At 40.7% G+C, this 13621-nt stretch overlaps 1 protein-coding gene and 1 non-coding gene across 4 annotated transcripts in view; one reads left to right on the top strand and one right to left on the bottom strand.

Moving 5' to 3' along the window:
• The window catches only part of WASF3 (WASP family member 3), a 135151-nt gene that overhangs the window by 92678 nt on the left and 28852 nt on the right, over positions 1-13621 (bottom strand). The gene's annotated exons all lie outside the window — the stretch shown is intronic.
• On the top strand, positions 9796-9902 carry LOC115526152. The gene has a single exon (XR_003972560.1). It is a non-coding gene; the product is annotated as a U6 spliceosomal RNA (small nuclear RNA).

The raw sequence follows: 13621 nt of genomic DNA, 5'->3' as shown, positions 1-13621 counted from the left end.
TTCCCTTCTGGCAACCACCAGTTTGTTCTTTATATTTATGAATCTATTTGTTTTCTTTTGTCTGTTTTGTTTTTTAGATTTAATATTCAAGTGAAATCACAAGGTCCTGGGTCTTTGTCTGTCTTATTTCACTTAGCATAATACCTTGTAGGTCCATCCATGTTGTTGCAAACAGCAAGATCACATTCTTTGTAGGGCTGAGTGATAATCCCTACACACACACACACACACACACACACACACACACACACAGGCTGTTCCCATCATGAATGATGCTGCAGTGAACCCGGGGGTGTATATACCTTTTTGAATTAGTGTTTTCTTTTTCTTTGGATAAATACCCAGAACCGAAATTGCCGCATCATATGGTAGTTCCATTTTTAAATTCTTTGAGGAGCTTCCATACGGTTTTCCACAGTGGCTGCACCAGTTTGCATTCCCAACAACAGTGCATGAGGGTTCCCTTTTCCCCACATCCCCACTAACACTAGTTATGTCTTGTCTTTCTGAAAGCAGCATTCTGACAGGTATGAGGTGATATCTCACTGTGGTTCTGATTTGCAGTTCCCTAATGATTACTGATGTTGAGCATTTTTTCATGTGTCTGTTGACCATCTGCCGATCTTCTTTGGAAAAGTGTCTATTCAGGTCCTCTGCCCATTTTTTACTAAGTACAGTACAATTCAATGTAGGTAACATTCTCAAAATAACACAACTACAGACATGGAGAACAGGGTGTAGGGGGTAGAGTGGATGAGATTATTTTATTTTTATTTTTTTTTTTTTTGCTTTTCAACATATTCTTTTATTTGACTTATATTCAGAAAATTTCTGCCTGCCCATCAAAAGTTAAATTATTTAAGCAGAGGACCCCACTGCTTATCACAGAACATATACTGAAGAGTACATTCAGAGCAGAGAGGCAGTAAATTGATACTTGACACATGGCCACATGGGATTACAATGCTGAATAAAACAGGATTTTGGATTAGACTTTGTGGTTGAGGACAGTCCTGAGCAGGCTTTAGGGTAAACAGCTATCCCTATGCGTTGCTACATTTTTTACTACTGTGAAGAAAAGGCAAAGCAAATGAAAATAGTATCAATATAAAGAAAAATTTCTTAGGAGGACTTTTTGTTTTTTAATTCTAGAAAGTTATTATAATCTTTGAAGCTAAGATGTTTTAAAAAGATCTCTTATTTTTTTCTCTGTTTTAGATAACTTTCTAAATCATGTTAAAAAACATTTCTTGCTCTGGGAGAAAAAATTAGTTTTTCTTATACTAAATTTCCATCTTGCCCAAAGGGCATAACGCTGATTAGATTTTAACCAGGATAGGCCTATATTCTCCCTGGGTGAATCTTGTACTTCTCTCCACTCCCACATCCTAAATCTAGGACTACTTTTTAATCTTTGGGTTTTATCTGATTTTAAGATGTAAAAGTAAAAATGTTACTTTAAAACTGTTCAGAGATTTGGTTGTTTAGATGTATCTTTTGGGGGTATGGAAATCAGGCTTTCACACATTTCTGAGAAAGGTAGTAGTTCCAGGCTTTTAAAAAAGCACAAGGGAGACCTTATACGGTGATGAAAACAGTACCGTATCTTGACTGTGGCAGTGCTTACACAAATCTACACGTAATACAATTGTACAGAACTACACACACACGCACACAGTGTAACTGAAAATACACTGAACAGTGAATAAGATCTTAATCGATCTTAATCTTAATAGTTAATAGAAATATACTAAGATCAATTTTTTGGTTTTGCTACTACAGTAACAGGTATACCAGATGTCCCCATTTGGGAAAACTGGGCAAAGGGCACATGGGACTGTGATTTTTTTTAAATCTCCTGTGAGACTATAATTATTTAAAAATAAAAAGAAAGCAAAACAAAGACATTTTCCAATAAACCAAAGCTGAACAGATCCATACTACAAAAGATGCTAAAGTTCTTCAGACTAAATGGAAATGATACTTCCCAGACAGAAGCAGAAAGGAAGAACACTAAAAAGATATCAATTTCAAGGATGTTTCCATTGACATATTCATTAATTCAACCAATACTTGTTAAATATTTTTTCGACAATAGTCTCTTAGGGTAAGTGCCATGGACTCAAGGACAAATAAGACTCAATCACACAGCCTAGCATACAAACCTATAAATGACATTGAATATTCAGTCACAGAAGTGCCGAAACACCACCCGCAGCTGTACAGAAAAGGAAGCTATCACTAGAAAAGAGTCAGTAAGAAAGTCTTCTTGGAGCTGAATTTACAAATGAATGTTAAGCGAATAAGTGAGGGACAGTACTCTAGACAGAGTCCAGCCACTGAGGGACAAAAGAGTTAAGACACATACGTGGAACACCAAGGGTGCAACGCACCTGGAGAATAAGGGGGAGGAAAATCCCTCATTACAAGAAATGATGAAGGGTGGACTGTGTGGAGGGCAAGCGGAGCACAGGCTCTGCTGAAGTCTCTGCTCAAACTTCACTCTGTAAGGAACTAGGAGAGTAAGGAATTTAATTGGGACAGCAATAGAAGATGGGCCTTTTAGGAAGACAGCTTTGGCAGTAAGGATGATCCATTAGAGCAAAGTGATAGAGGAAGTCAGAGCAATAATCTAATAGTCCAAGGAAGAGGTGGTAATAAGCTTAAACAAGAGGAGGAGGAAAAAGCATGGAAATAAAGGGGCTTGTACCAACTAGTTAAGGATAAAGAGGAAAGAGAAGAATTGAGAATCATGCCCACATTTCCATCTTGGGCGCCTGAAAAGATGTTACTTTCATTTACCTCAAAAGGGAACAGAGCAGCGGGGAGCAGATTCTGATGGAAAGATAATCATTATGCCGTTGGGGAATGTGAACTTGAGGTACAGAGGGATCTCCAGGATCTAGCACATACAGAGTTACAGCCTGAGGTTAAGAGGCCACAAATCACCAGCACTGGCTGTAAAAGCAGTAAGAGATGGGCTTGCCAAAGGGAAGGAGTATAAAACGAGAAGAAAACAGTATTGGAGATCAAATTCTAGAAGAAAGGGGCCCTTGTAAAATGTCAATGGAGGTGTAAACTATTATACTTCTGTTGTCAGTACACGTTCAGACCTAAATGATCTCAACTAGTAATTCTTTACGATACGTGAAAGGAATAAATACAAATGTGGTCAAGGATCTATATATAAAGATGTCCTCCTTTCAATGTTATTTCCAATAATAAAACCGAAGAAACTAAATAACCAAGCAAAATAATTAACTCAAAGCAAATCAAATTAGATCTATAAAATAAGTAATTATGCAACTGCCTAGGTAGTATTTCAGAAGACTTTTTAATTATAGGATAAACTTCTTATGACACTGAATATTTTACAGCATACAAAATAGGGTCTGCAGTATTTATTTACGCAAGACTGTTTACTGAATACCTATTATCTGCTATCACTTAGGTACTGGCGATAAAATGCAATAAAAGACAATTTCTTGTTTTTGTGAAGCTCGGCTTCTACTGGAAAGTGAGCCAGGAAGGGTAGATAAATCAATGTGCAAGACAATCAGGAATGAAATAAATGCTAGTAAGACAAACATTAACAGGTGACATAATAAGACAAGGTGTGTGTGTGTGTGTGTGTGTGTGTGTGTGTGTGTGTATAATTATGTACAAAAAACCTGGAATCGTTTTAAAAGAAATAAGCCTCAAGATTAATAGTAAAAATAATGTAAAATAAAAGTTTAAAACAAAGCAAACTTCAGGCGGCTTAGTAAATGGTCTAGGAAAATCAAAGTGTAATTATAAACAGGAAGTGCGTGGGCCCTCCATGGTTTCTCCTTTAGCATCACCAGGAGGCAGAACTTTTACAAAACCTGGTACCTTCCCACTCCCGAACCCGGAAACTCAGGAAGGACAGGAAAGCAACATACTTATGGAAGCCTGTGCTTCTACTAAGCTGCTTTGAGCCAAGATGAACTCTGCAACGCTGAAGGCAGAAAATCTCACAAGACAAGTGATCCTTCCATCTACCGGCTAAGATGGTATTTTTCACATTTCCTGTCTTCATTGTAGTACAACCCTCCGCCCCCTCAGACACACACACATATTCGCCTAAGTTCATTCACTCACTGAATCAACACCGCATAGCAGCATGGCAGGGACTCCGGCAAAATCGCACAGGCCCTAGAAACAGGACCCGAAACGCCATCGAAATTTACGAACCACTCCCCATTATGCAAGTATCAGACTGTTCAATTTGTGAAAAGACTAAACTGAAGGGAAGCACTGAAAATACGGACACAAGTTGTACAACCTATTAAGAAACACCTTGGGAAAATAATTTCTCTGTATCTAAAATAAGAAGGCTCTGAGCTGACAATGCGGAGCCTGCTTGGGACTCTTTCTCTCCCTCTGCCCTTCCCCTACTCGCATATTCTCTCTCTCTCAAAATAAATATTAAAAAACAAAACAAAAAAAACACTAGGCATCCTTAACTTCTCTCCCCCCTCTCCCTCACATAGCTCACAGCGGATCCATCGGCAAATACCACGGGTGATTCTGCCTTTTAAATATATCAAAATCGGGGTGCCTGGGTGGCTCAGTCAGTTAAGCGTCCGACTTTGGCTCAGGTCTTGATCTCGTGGTTTGTGAGTTCGAGCCCCGCATCAGGCTCTGTGCTGACAGCTCAGAGCCTGGAGCCTGCTTTGGATTCTGTGTCTCCCCTTCTCTCTGCCCCTCCCATGCTCATGCTCTGTCTCTCTCTGTCTCTCAATAATAAACAAACATTTAAAAAAAATTAAACATATCAAAATCGGAACACTCCTCCCACCTTGACTGCTTCCATCCCAACCCAGGGCCACCATCAGGCAGCTCCCACCTGAGGACTCCCCCTGGTCTCCTGCCTCTACCCTTTGCTCCTGTTCTCTTCTGAATGGAAACCAGAGCAAGTCTATCAAAGGGGAAGTTGGATCATGTCTCTCCTCTATTCAAAACCCTCTAATCGTTGTTCACCTCATTCAGGTCAAAGCCAAAACCTTTACAATGACCTAGAAGATAGCTACCTGACCTGCCTCCTTCCCTCCCTTTACCACTCTGTCCTCATCTCTCTCTCTCTCTCTCTCTATCTCTCTCATCCCCTCTCCCTCACACCCCCCCACCCCCTTCTCTCATTCTACTTCAGGCCTGGCTGCCTTCCTAGGCCAATTCCCTCTACACACCAGGGAGCAGCCATTCCAAAGAGGAAGACCTTTGCATTTGCTATGACCTCTCCTGGAATGTCCCTCCCCGCCCACCCCACACCCCTCGAACCTCCTTCAAATCTCTATTCATATACTATCTTCTCTGACCCCACCCCACACAAAATTACAACATCTTTAATGGTTTCTTTTTCTCTATAGTACCTATCATTTTCCAAAATGCCAGAGAATTACTAGATTACCACATTTTAGATGTGTTTATTTGGACCTTTCCCTTGGTGACCTCACCCAGTGATCTCACGTAGATCTGATGTGCACGTAAATCTCTTCCAGATTACTTTCTGTGAGTCAAGTTGTAGGGGATATTTCTGGTTTAAAACCTACACTTAAAGATGACATCTGTAAGAGGAAAGACATTTAAAGGGAATAATCAACAACTTTCCACCTTATGCCTTCCTTTAGGTTTTTTTTCTCAAATAAAAAAGGTCAAAATTCGGAAAAACTACTGAAGCAAAAGTATATACTATATTACATCTTCACACAGAGAGGAAGAGGTGGCAATCTTATTAATACGTGAACAATTTTAAAAAGATATCAGAAGTTTTACTTTTTCTCCTGAATGTGATCAAACGGGAAGGGGTGGGAGGGCATTTCCCAGCAGAGGGTCACAGATAAGAAATTAACAGGACGGAAATCAAAGCATCCAGGCTTCAAACCAAGAACATCCTGACAGTGCCTTTCTTGCAAATTGAGGACTGACAAAGCATATTAATGAGAAATACCGTTAAAATGCTATTCAGACACGGGTCTTCAGTTTCAGCTTCCCCAAAGGAGTTGGTTGCAAAGGGGAAGGGGAAAGTTCGACACGCAAGAACAGACGCATGTTTATGTTTTCCATTCACTGTTGTACACTGAGAGCTAATGAAGTAAACCTTCATCTGCACTGGCAGAAACCCAGAAACGGAGAGAGCCCAGTCAAGGAAGTAACGCAAAAGAAAGGCGAAAATGCCTTCGACAGCCCTACCTTGGCTTTAATTCAATGTTAAGAAGCATGATGACAGTGCTCATGAATATTAAAATCTAAAGAAACATCCAGCCAAATGGAGTATACGTTCAAGACAATCCAAAGCACGAGCTCTAACATTCTCAGAGGTGGAAAACGCCCTACACCCCAACCAACCTACTGTAACGTAACGTGATTGTTTTTAATTTAATTTCAAGAGAATTACACGTTATCGGCCCACCCAGCTCTGTTGAGCTTTGAAGAAATAACAAAAGGAAAGGTTTAAACGCGAGATACGTGCAAAAATCTTTCCAAAGGCTGCGTCATGGTACGATTTCATTCGGAACATTCACCTGATGTTAAACAGCAAGACCCCTCATACAAACGCACCTACCGACAACGCCACGCCAGGGCCAGATCTCTAAGCCTTCAGAGGACTCTGTCGCTTGCCTACATAAAGTAACTTTCTAAACCATACAGTCCTCCGTCCACGCTGAGCTCGATTTGCAGTGACGGTTTGCTGTCTACCGATCACGACGGTTCCCACCATGACACCTGCCCTGTGACCACTTCCCTTTAATGCTCTGCCGGCACTTCACTCCACCTGAGCCAGTCCTGAGATGAGCCATTTTTAGTGCTAATTTGATGGCTGATAGAACAAGCTGGAACTTCCTCCAAAGTGGCAAGCTACGAAAGACGCCCTGTAGCCCACCAATCTGGTTGAACAAGAACAGAAAGGAACTAAGTTCCCATCCCCCTGATGGCTAGCGGAAAAAGCAGATCCGCAAAAATGCCCAACCTTCCACAATACTGAAGAAATGCAAACTGAAGCCATGATGTGTTACCTCATTTTCACTTACTAGATTAGTAGAGATTAAAACATATGAAAAACCCCAGTGTTCGCCAGGACGGGGCTACACGGGCGCTCTAGTAGACTGTAAATTAAAGCTTTTTAAGACTGCAAAGAGTCCGCAAGATCGAACTGAACTCCAAGGAAAAAAATACCAATTTCCCAAAACATAATCTGTGATGACAACTGAAACACAAGTCCATTTTAAGGTGCCGTTTGACTTTAGTAGAAACATGAGGGGTTAATGACCCTTTGAAACCCTGGGCTTTGTGACCCCCACCCCCACCTTGTGGCCACGGCTGACTGGACGGAGACAGGCGCTACCCAAAAGGGGCCAGTTTCCCTCCCAGGAATGTGGAATTGGGGCTCGGATTCTGATTTATTCTAGTCACATGTACTCTTGAAAAAAGGAAATGTAAACTCAAGAGCTTTATCTGAAGAAGTCTCACATTCCTGGGACATTCTATTCCTTTTCAGCACACAAACAACATCTGAAGATTCAATAAACTGACTTTCATTCTCAGGATTATTTTCTGCTTATATTTTTGTTTTCTTAAACTCCCCTCTCCAACCTTTCTAATTTTAATAATGGTAATTTAGATCAGCTTATCTAATTATGTTTACTCCTCCTTAAGAACATTAGACTCTTAAATAGACTGAGTCTGGTTTAATTAGACTCAACATATCCCAAACCTCAACCTTAACTTCAGAATATTATTCAGTATACAATTCTAGACTTTCTGGTAAATGTTTTTAGAGTTTTAAGTCCTGTAGCAATTTTATTATTAGTTTTAAATGTTTATTTATTTGAGAGAGAGAGACAGAGACAGAGACAGAGAGAGGAGCAAGTGGGGGAGGGGCAAACAGAGAGGGAGAGACTCCTAAGCAGGATCCACACTGTCAGTGCAGAACCTGACTCAGGGCTTGATCTCATGAACCAGCAAGATCATGACCTGAGCTGAAATCAAGAGTCAGTCACTGAACCGACTCAGCCACCCAGGCGCCCCAAGTCCTGTAGCAATTTTCAATCGATGAATCCTGAAAGTAATTTTCCAAAAGGAGCCAAAAAAATTGTCATCTCTTCATTGACTGCCATTTGCCAACAGATAAAGGCCAATTTTCTCTCATCATTTGTTCCATGATTTCCCCATCTGTTACAGAATCATACAAACTATAGATGTGACTTGCCCTTCAAAATGTAAAGCTTTACTTTTGAGAATTATCACAGCCTTGATTGTCTTCTCCTATAAACCAACCATTCTGTCCAGAGGCTCTCGCTAGACCTAACAGTGATCACACAGAAAGGGAAGAAGACATGTGCGTAGTTATTTCAATCATAAATACTCAACTATGACAACACAAATTCAAGCTTTCAAAGCACTTAATTCCGCTTAAAATGCAATCGTGTTACAAGCTTCGAAAATAACGCACTCCCCCATCCTGTTTTTAGAGAACTTTGAAAATCTAGACAATATGCTTCCTTTCAAAACACCAACTGCTTACAGAGGAAAAGAAAGACACAGACAAATGATCTTGCCAAGAAACGTTTCTGCAGCTTCTCTTGGTAGAGTAGCCCTTTCAGTGGCTACAAAGATTTAAATTCAATCCTTGATTGGATTGATGATATACCACCTTTTATTATTTAGAACTGAATTTTAGAACAGAGAAGAGCTTAGAGAACTCTCAACCAGTTGTCCCCAACGTTTGCAAGTATGAGGGCCCTTCTGCAACGCTAAAAAATTGAGGAGTTTTCTAATGGTTATATCTACTGATTGAAAAAGTAAAGGGACAAAAACAGCAAGCACACAGTAATTCTTTTTTTTTTTAATTTTTTTTTAACGTTTATTTATTTTTGAGACAGAGAGAGACAGAGCATGAATGGGGGAGGGGCAGAGAGAGAGGGAGACACAGAATCTGAAACAGGCTCCAGGCTCTGAGCCATCAGCACAGAGCCCGACGCGGGGCTGAAACTCACGGACCGCGAGATCGTGACCTGAGCCAAAGTCGGACGCTTAACTGACTGAGCCACCCAGGCGCCCCCACAGTAATTCTTTAAAAGCACCTGTACACATCTGCAAAGCTGTAAAACACAAATCTAATTTTTCACTGCAGCACCAGTGAACGTCAGAACGAAGTCTGAAACCAAGTCTCCAGATTTACAATGCAGATGGGGCTCTCAGAATCCAGGATCATTCATCACAGAGGAAGGTTTGCTTTCCAGCACCCCCAGCGATTCCCTTAGGGGCTAGACAAGGCGATTTTAAAGTTCTTGTAGAAAATCAAGCAAAGATAGACAAGGCACTTCTGAAAAAGACTAAAGAGTAGGGGGTAGGGGCCATCCCTATAGAATACTGAAACATTATAAAGCTACAATAGCTAAAACAGTGTGGTGCTGACATCTGAGGAAATAAACCTAATAACTGAACAGATTAGAAAGTGCAGGAACTAATGAATATACCAAGGAACTCAGTATAAAATGGAGGTGGCATTTCAAATCACTGGGGTAAAGACTATTAATTAAATGAGTACACAGTAAGGGGGGGGGGGTGGGGATCCCAAACTGAGTCCTTACCTTGCCCATATACTACACAAAGCTCTAAATGCAGCAAAAATATACAGCATGAAGCCACTAAAGGACTAGAAGAAACACGAAAGGATCTTTTTCTAACAATCTGGTAGTGGAGAAGGTCTTTCAAAGAATGGCTGAAAAACAACAGAAGCCAAACATGAAACTACTTGAAACACAAAACATGGTGCTCACTTCGGCAGCACATATACTAAAATTGGAACAGTACAGAGAAGATTAGCATGGCCCCTGTGCAAGGATGACACACAAATTCGTGAAGCGTTCCGTATATTTTAAAAACTGAGAACAAACTGAGGGTTGATGGGGGATGGGAGGGAGGGGAGGGTGGGTGATGGGTATTGAAGAGGGCATCTTTTGGGATGAGCACTGGGTGTTGTATGGAAACCAATTTGACAATAAATTTCATATATTAAAAAAAGAAAGAAACAAAGAAAGAAACATAAAACATGGCTTCCTTACAGAAAACTTCATGGACAAGGTCAAGATTAGGCATGAAGTCCAAGCACAAGTCCAACCAGCACAAAACCCGGGTTCTATGCCATGCCAAGTACAGCACTCTTTCTGTCTTTCCTACGATCCCAAGTTGCTAGGGGTTTTAAAACAATACAAAAAAAAAAAAAAATCAAATCCAACAGAACGCACGGTGAGAATCTCAAACTTGCCTAGGCCCCTGACCTGAGATTTCTACAGCACCACCCACAGCTACTATCCTCCACTCGTGTTAGAAACTATCCAACCTACAATAAGGCAATGTCTTTCGTAAGGCATCTTCAGGTCACAGCTTAATTTCAACAAAACGCACACACAGTAAAGCAATACGAGGTTAATAGTTTTCCCAGAATAAGCTTGCTCTGGGGTATGTGGCCAGACGGGCAACATGCAGGTTCAACAGTGAATGCTTACCAAATGTATAGCATCAACAGAGATTAACTGAGCTCCTACTATATGTAAGGTGGTATGTCAAACTCTGAGATGAAAAAGAACCAGTCTTCTGCCTTCCAGGAACCAGCTTACTAGTCAGACCATGAAGAAAGGGTATCTGCTCACCAAGAGCAGTAACATACATTATGTTTCCATCTCAAATCTCCCCGGGTGGCTGCCCGACGAAGCAAAAGTACCCCTCTCTAACTTATTACTAGAAGCAAATCCTAATCAACCATGTCGTTTTTTTTAAACTAGTTTATGGGTATACCCAAGTGACTCGGCTCAAAACCCGAAGGCACTATAGTCAGAGCCTGTCAGCTGGGTGAGGGATCTTCCTGCAGGGTAGCAGAACAGCTGCTATGTAAATTCAGATCATTAGTCCGGTATCACCTTGATCCCAAAACCATATTGTGTTTATTTCCATGCGCTTTCTCCCCTTTATCCATTTCTGGTATCCGGATCTCCCAGTTTCTTACCCATTCATTCAGTCTTCCTTGCTGACCTAGAGATACTACTTACTACAAATCATGTGCTAACTCACTTTAGTCCTTTTTTTTTTAAGTTCCTCTTCCCTTTTTTGCTTCCCGCACTATTGCCTAGGAGAATTATATTATGTACTTTAACAAGGAAGCTCCAATTGGGAGGAAGGGCTTTGTCACCAACACTCCTCTCTTCTCCCGGAGTAGGGGATAGTGGCATCCCTCCACTCCTTCGGCCAGCTAGCATGAGCCACCCTACCACAACTATCGAAGGAGTACTAACTTTCCGTTTCTTCACTTAAAAGGCTCAGAAACAGTTAGGAATTTCTGTAAGGTCCTTTACAAGGCAATTCTGACTTGGCAAAGACATTGTAAAACCTCTCATTCCCCTCTGTACCTTCAACACACAAATACTAGCAAATGAAATTCCTGAATAATTACCCCATGTCCTGGCTGCCTGTGAACTTCTCTACATAACGGAACATAAAACCGAAGAATCGTTTGTAAGTTCCTTATTTTAATTAAAAAGAAAATGACTGACTTATTTGTCATCGTCTTACCTGGTTAATTATGAAAAACAATGAATGAAACTGTAAGTCAACTCCGATAAGCTGTCCGTAATCAACTTCTGTAGGGGCGCCTGGGCGGCTCAGTCGGTTAAGCGGCCGACTTCGGCTCAGGTCATGATCTCACAGTCCGTGAGTTTGAGCTCAGAGCCTGGAGCCTGTTTCAGATTCTGTGTCTCCCTCTCTCTGCCCCTCCCCCGTTCATGCTCTGTCTCTCTCTGTCTCAAAAATAAATAAACGTTAAAAAAAAAATTTTTTTTTTAAAAATCAACTTCCGTAATGAATAATTCCGCTGGTTGAACAGCCAGAACTCGCAATACTGCACTGAATGTATCAAATACAGATTTGGTGAACACAAGCCATATAGTGTTAATTCTAGATCCTTACAGCCACTGTTTCACAAAAATTATGTTCACTGCATGGTAACGGAAATTGAAGTCACAGTTTTTACTCTACAAATAAGCACTCTAGAGAAGTATTCTTAGCAAGTATTTCCAGGAATTAATAAAATATTCTCATTTGCCACAGTCCGGGATTTTTCATAGTAAAGATCTGGAAAATTTGAGATGCTTCATTTGCATTCCAGCAGAAATCATTAGCCCTCAAGAGAAAGCAACAGAAAAAAAACACCAGCATTCTAACTTAGGGGTCCCGTGCAAATAAGTAACTAAGCTATGAGGCCAGAGAAAAAAAGGCACCTAAAAAAGGAAGTGCCTTTGTTACGTTTGCTGGATCTCCATAATCCTGCAAAACCAAGTGAGTATCTTCTGGGGAGGGCTTGAGCCTGGTAGGAGAGCGGGAGGGGTACCTCTTAAAAGTTAGAGACTTAAGTAAACATTAGGCAAAAATGCAGGATCTTACAGGAGGTCACAGATTCAATGCACTGAGCCCAAAATGTACTTTACTGAAATTGAGTTTTCAGGACCGTTTTGAGTACACCAAATTTCTGGTGAGCCTTTTCCCTCCTGCACTCCCAACCTTTCCAGGGTACGAAAGTGTCGACCTACACCCCTGACTCCTATTACTATCCGGCTCTTTGGAGAGACAGACCTGGTTTTTACGCACCCTCCTAATGACAAAAGCAAACTACAACAAAGCTACAGTAGCTTCAAAAGGCTGTCAAAGCTTTAAAGAGCAAAGGGGATACTGTATAAATGTAATACAAAAGGGGAATGCAAAGTTAGTCCAAACCATTGGAACAAATGCTGTTAAAATGTCTATACCACCCAAAGCAATCTACACGTTTAATGGGATCCCTATCAAAATACCAACAGTACTTTTCACAGAACAAGAACACACAATCCTAAAACTCGTACGGAATCACAAAAGACCTTAAATAGCCGAAGAAATCTTGAAAAACATATGGCGCTATCACAATTCCAGATTTCAAGTTATATTACAAAGTGGTAATAATTAAAACAGTATGGTGCTGGCATAAAAACAGACACCCAGATCAATGGAATAAAACAGAAAATCCAGAAATAACCACAACTATATGGTCAATTAATCTTCTACAAAAGAGGAATGAGTATCAAATGGGAAAAGTCTCCTCAACAAATGGTGCTGGGAAAACCGGACAGCCAAATGAAACAGAATGAAACTGGACCCCTTTCTTTCACCATATGCAAAAATAAACTCAAAATGGATTAAAGACCTAAATGTGAGACCTGAAACCATCACAATCCTTGAAGAGAGCACAGGCAATAATTTCTCTGACATCAGCCATGGCAACATTTTTCTAGACATGTATCCTGAGGCAAGGAAAATAAAAGCAAAAATAAACTATTGGGAGTACATCAAAAAAATAAAAAGATTCTGCACAGCAATCAACCAACAAAACTAAAAGGGAACCTACAGAATGGGAAAGATATTTGCAATGACATATCCAACAAAGGGTTAACATACAAAATACATAAAGAACTGATACAACTCAACACCCAAAAATCCCCAAATAATGCAATTAAAAAATGGGCAGAAGAGGGGGCGCCTGGGTGGCTCAGTTGGTTAAGCGGCTGACTTCAGC

Source organism: Lynx canadensis, chromosome A1, assembly GCF_007474595.2.
Source record: "Lynx canadensis isolate LIC74 chromosome A1, mLynCan4.pri.v2, whole genome shotgun sequence".
Taxonomy (NCBI): Eukaryota; Metazoa; Chordata; class Mammalia; order Carnivora; family Felidae; genus Lynx; species Lynx canadensis.
This window is presented reverse-complemented; position numbering and strand designations above follow the sequence as displayed.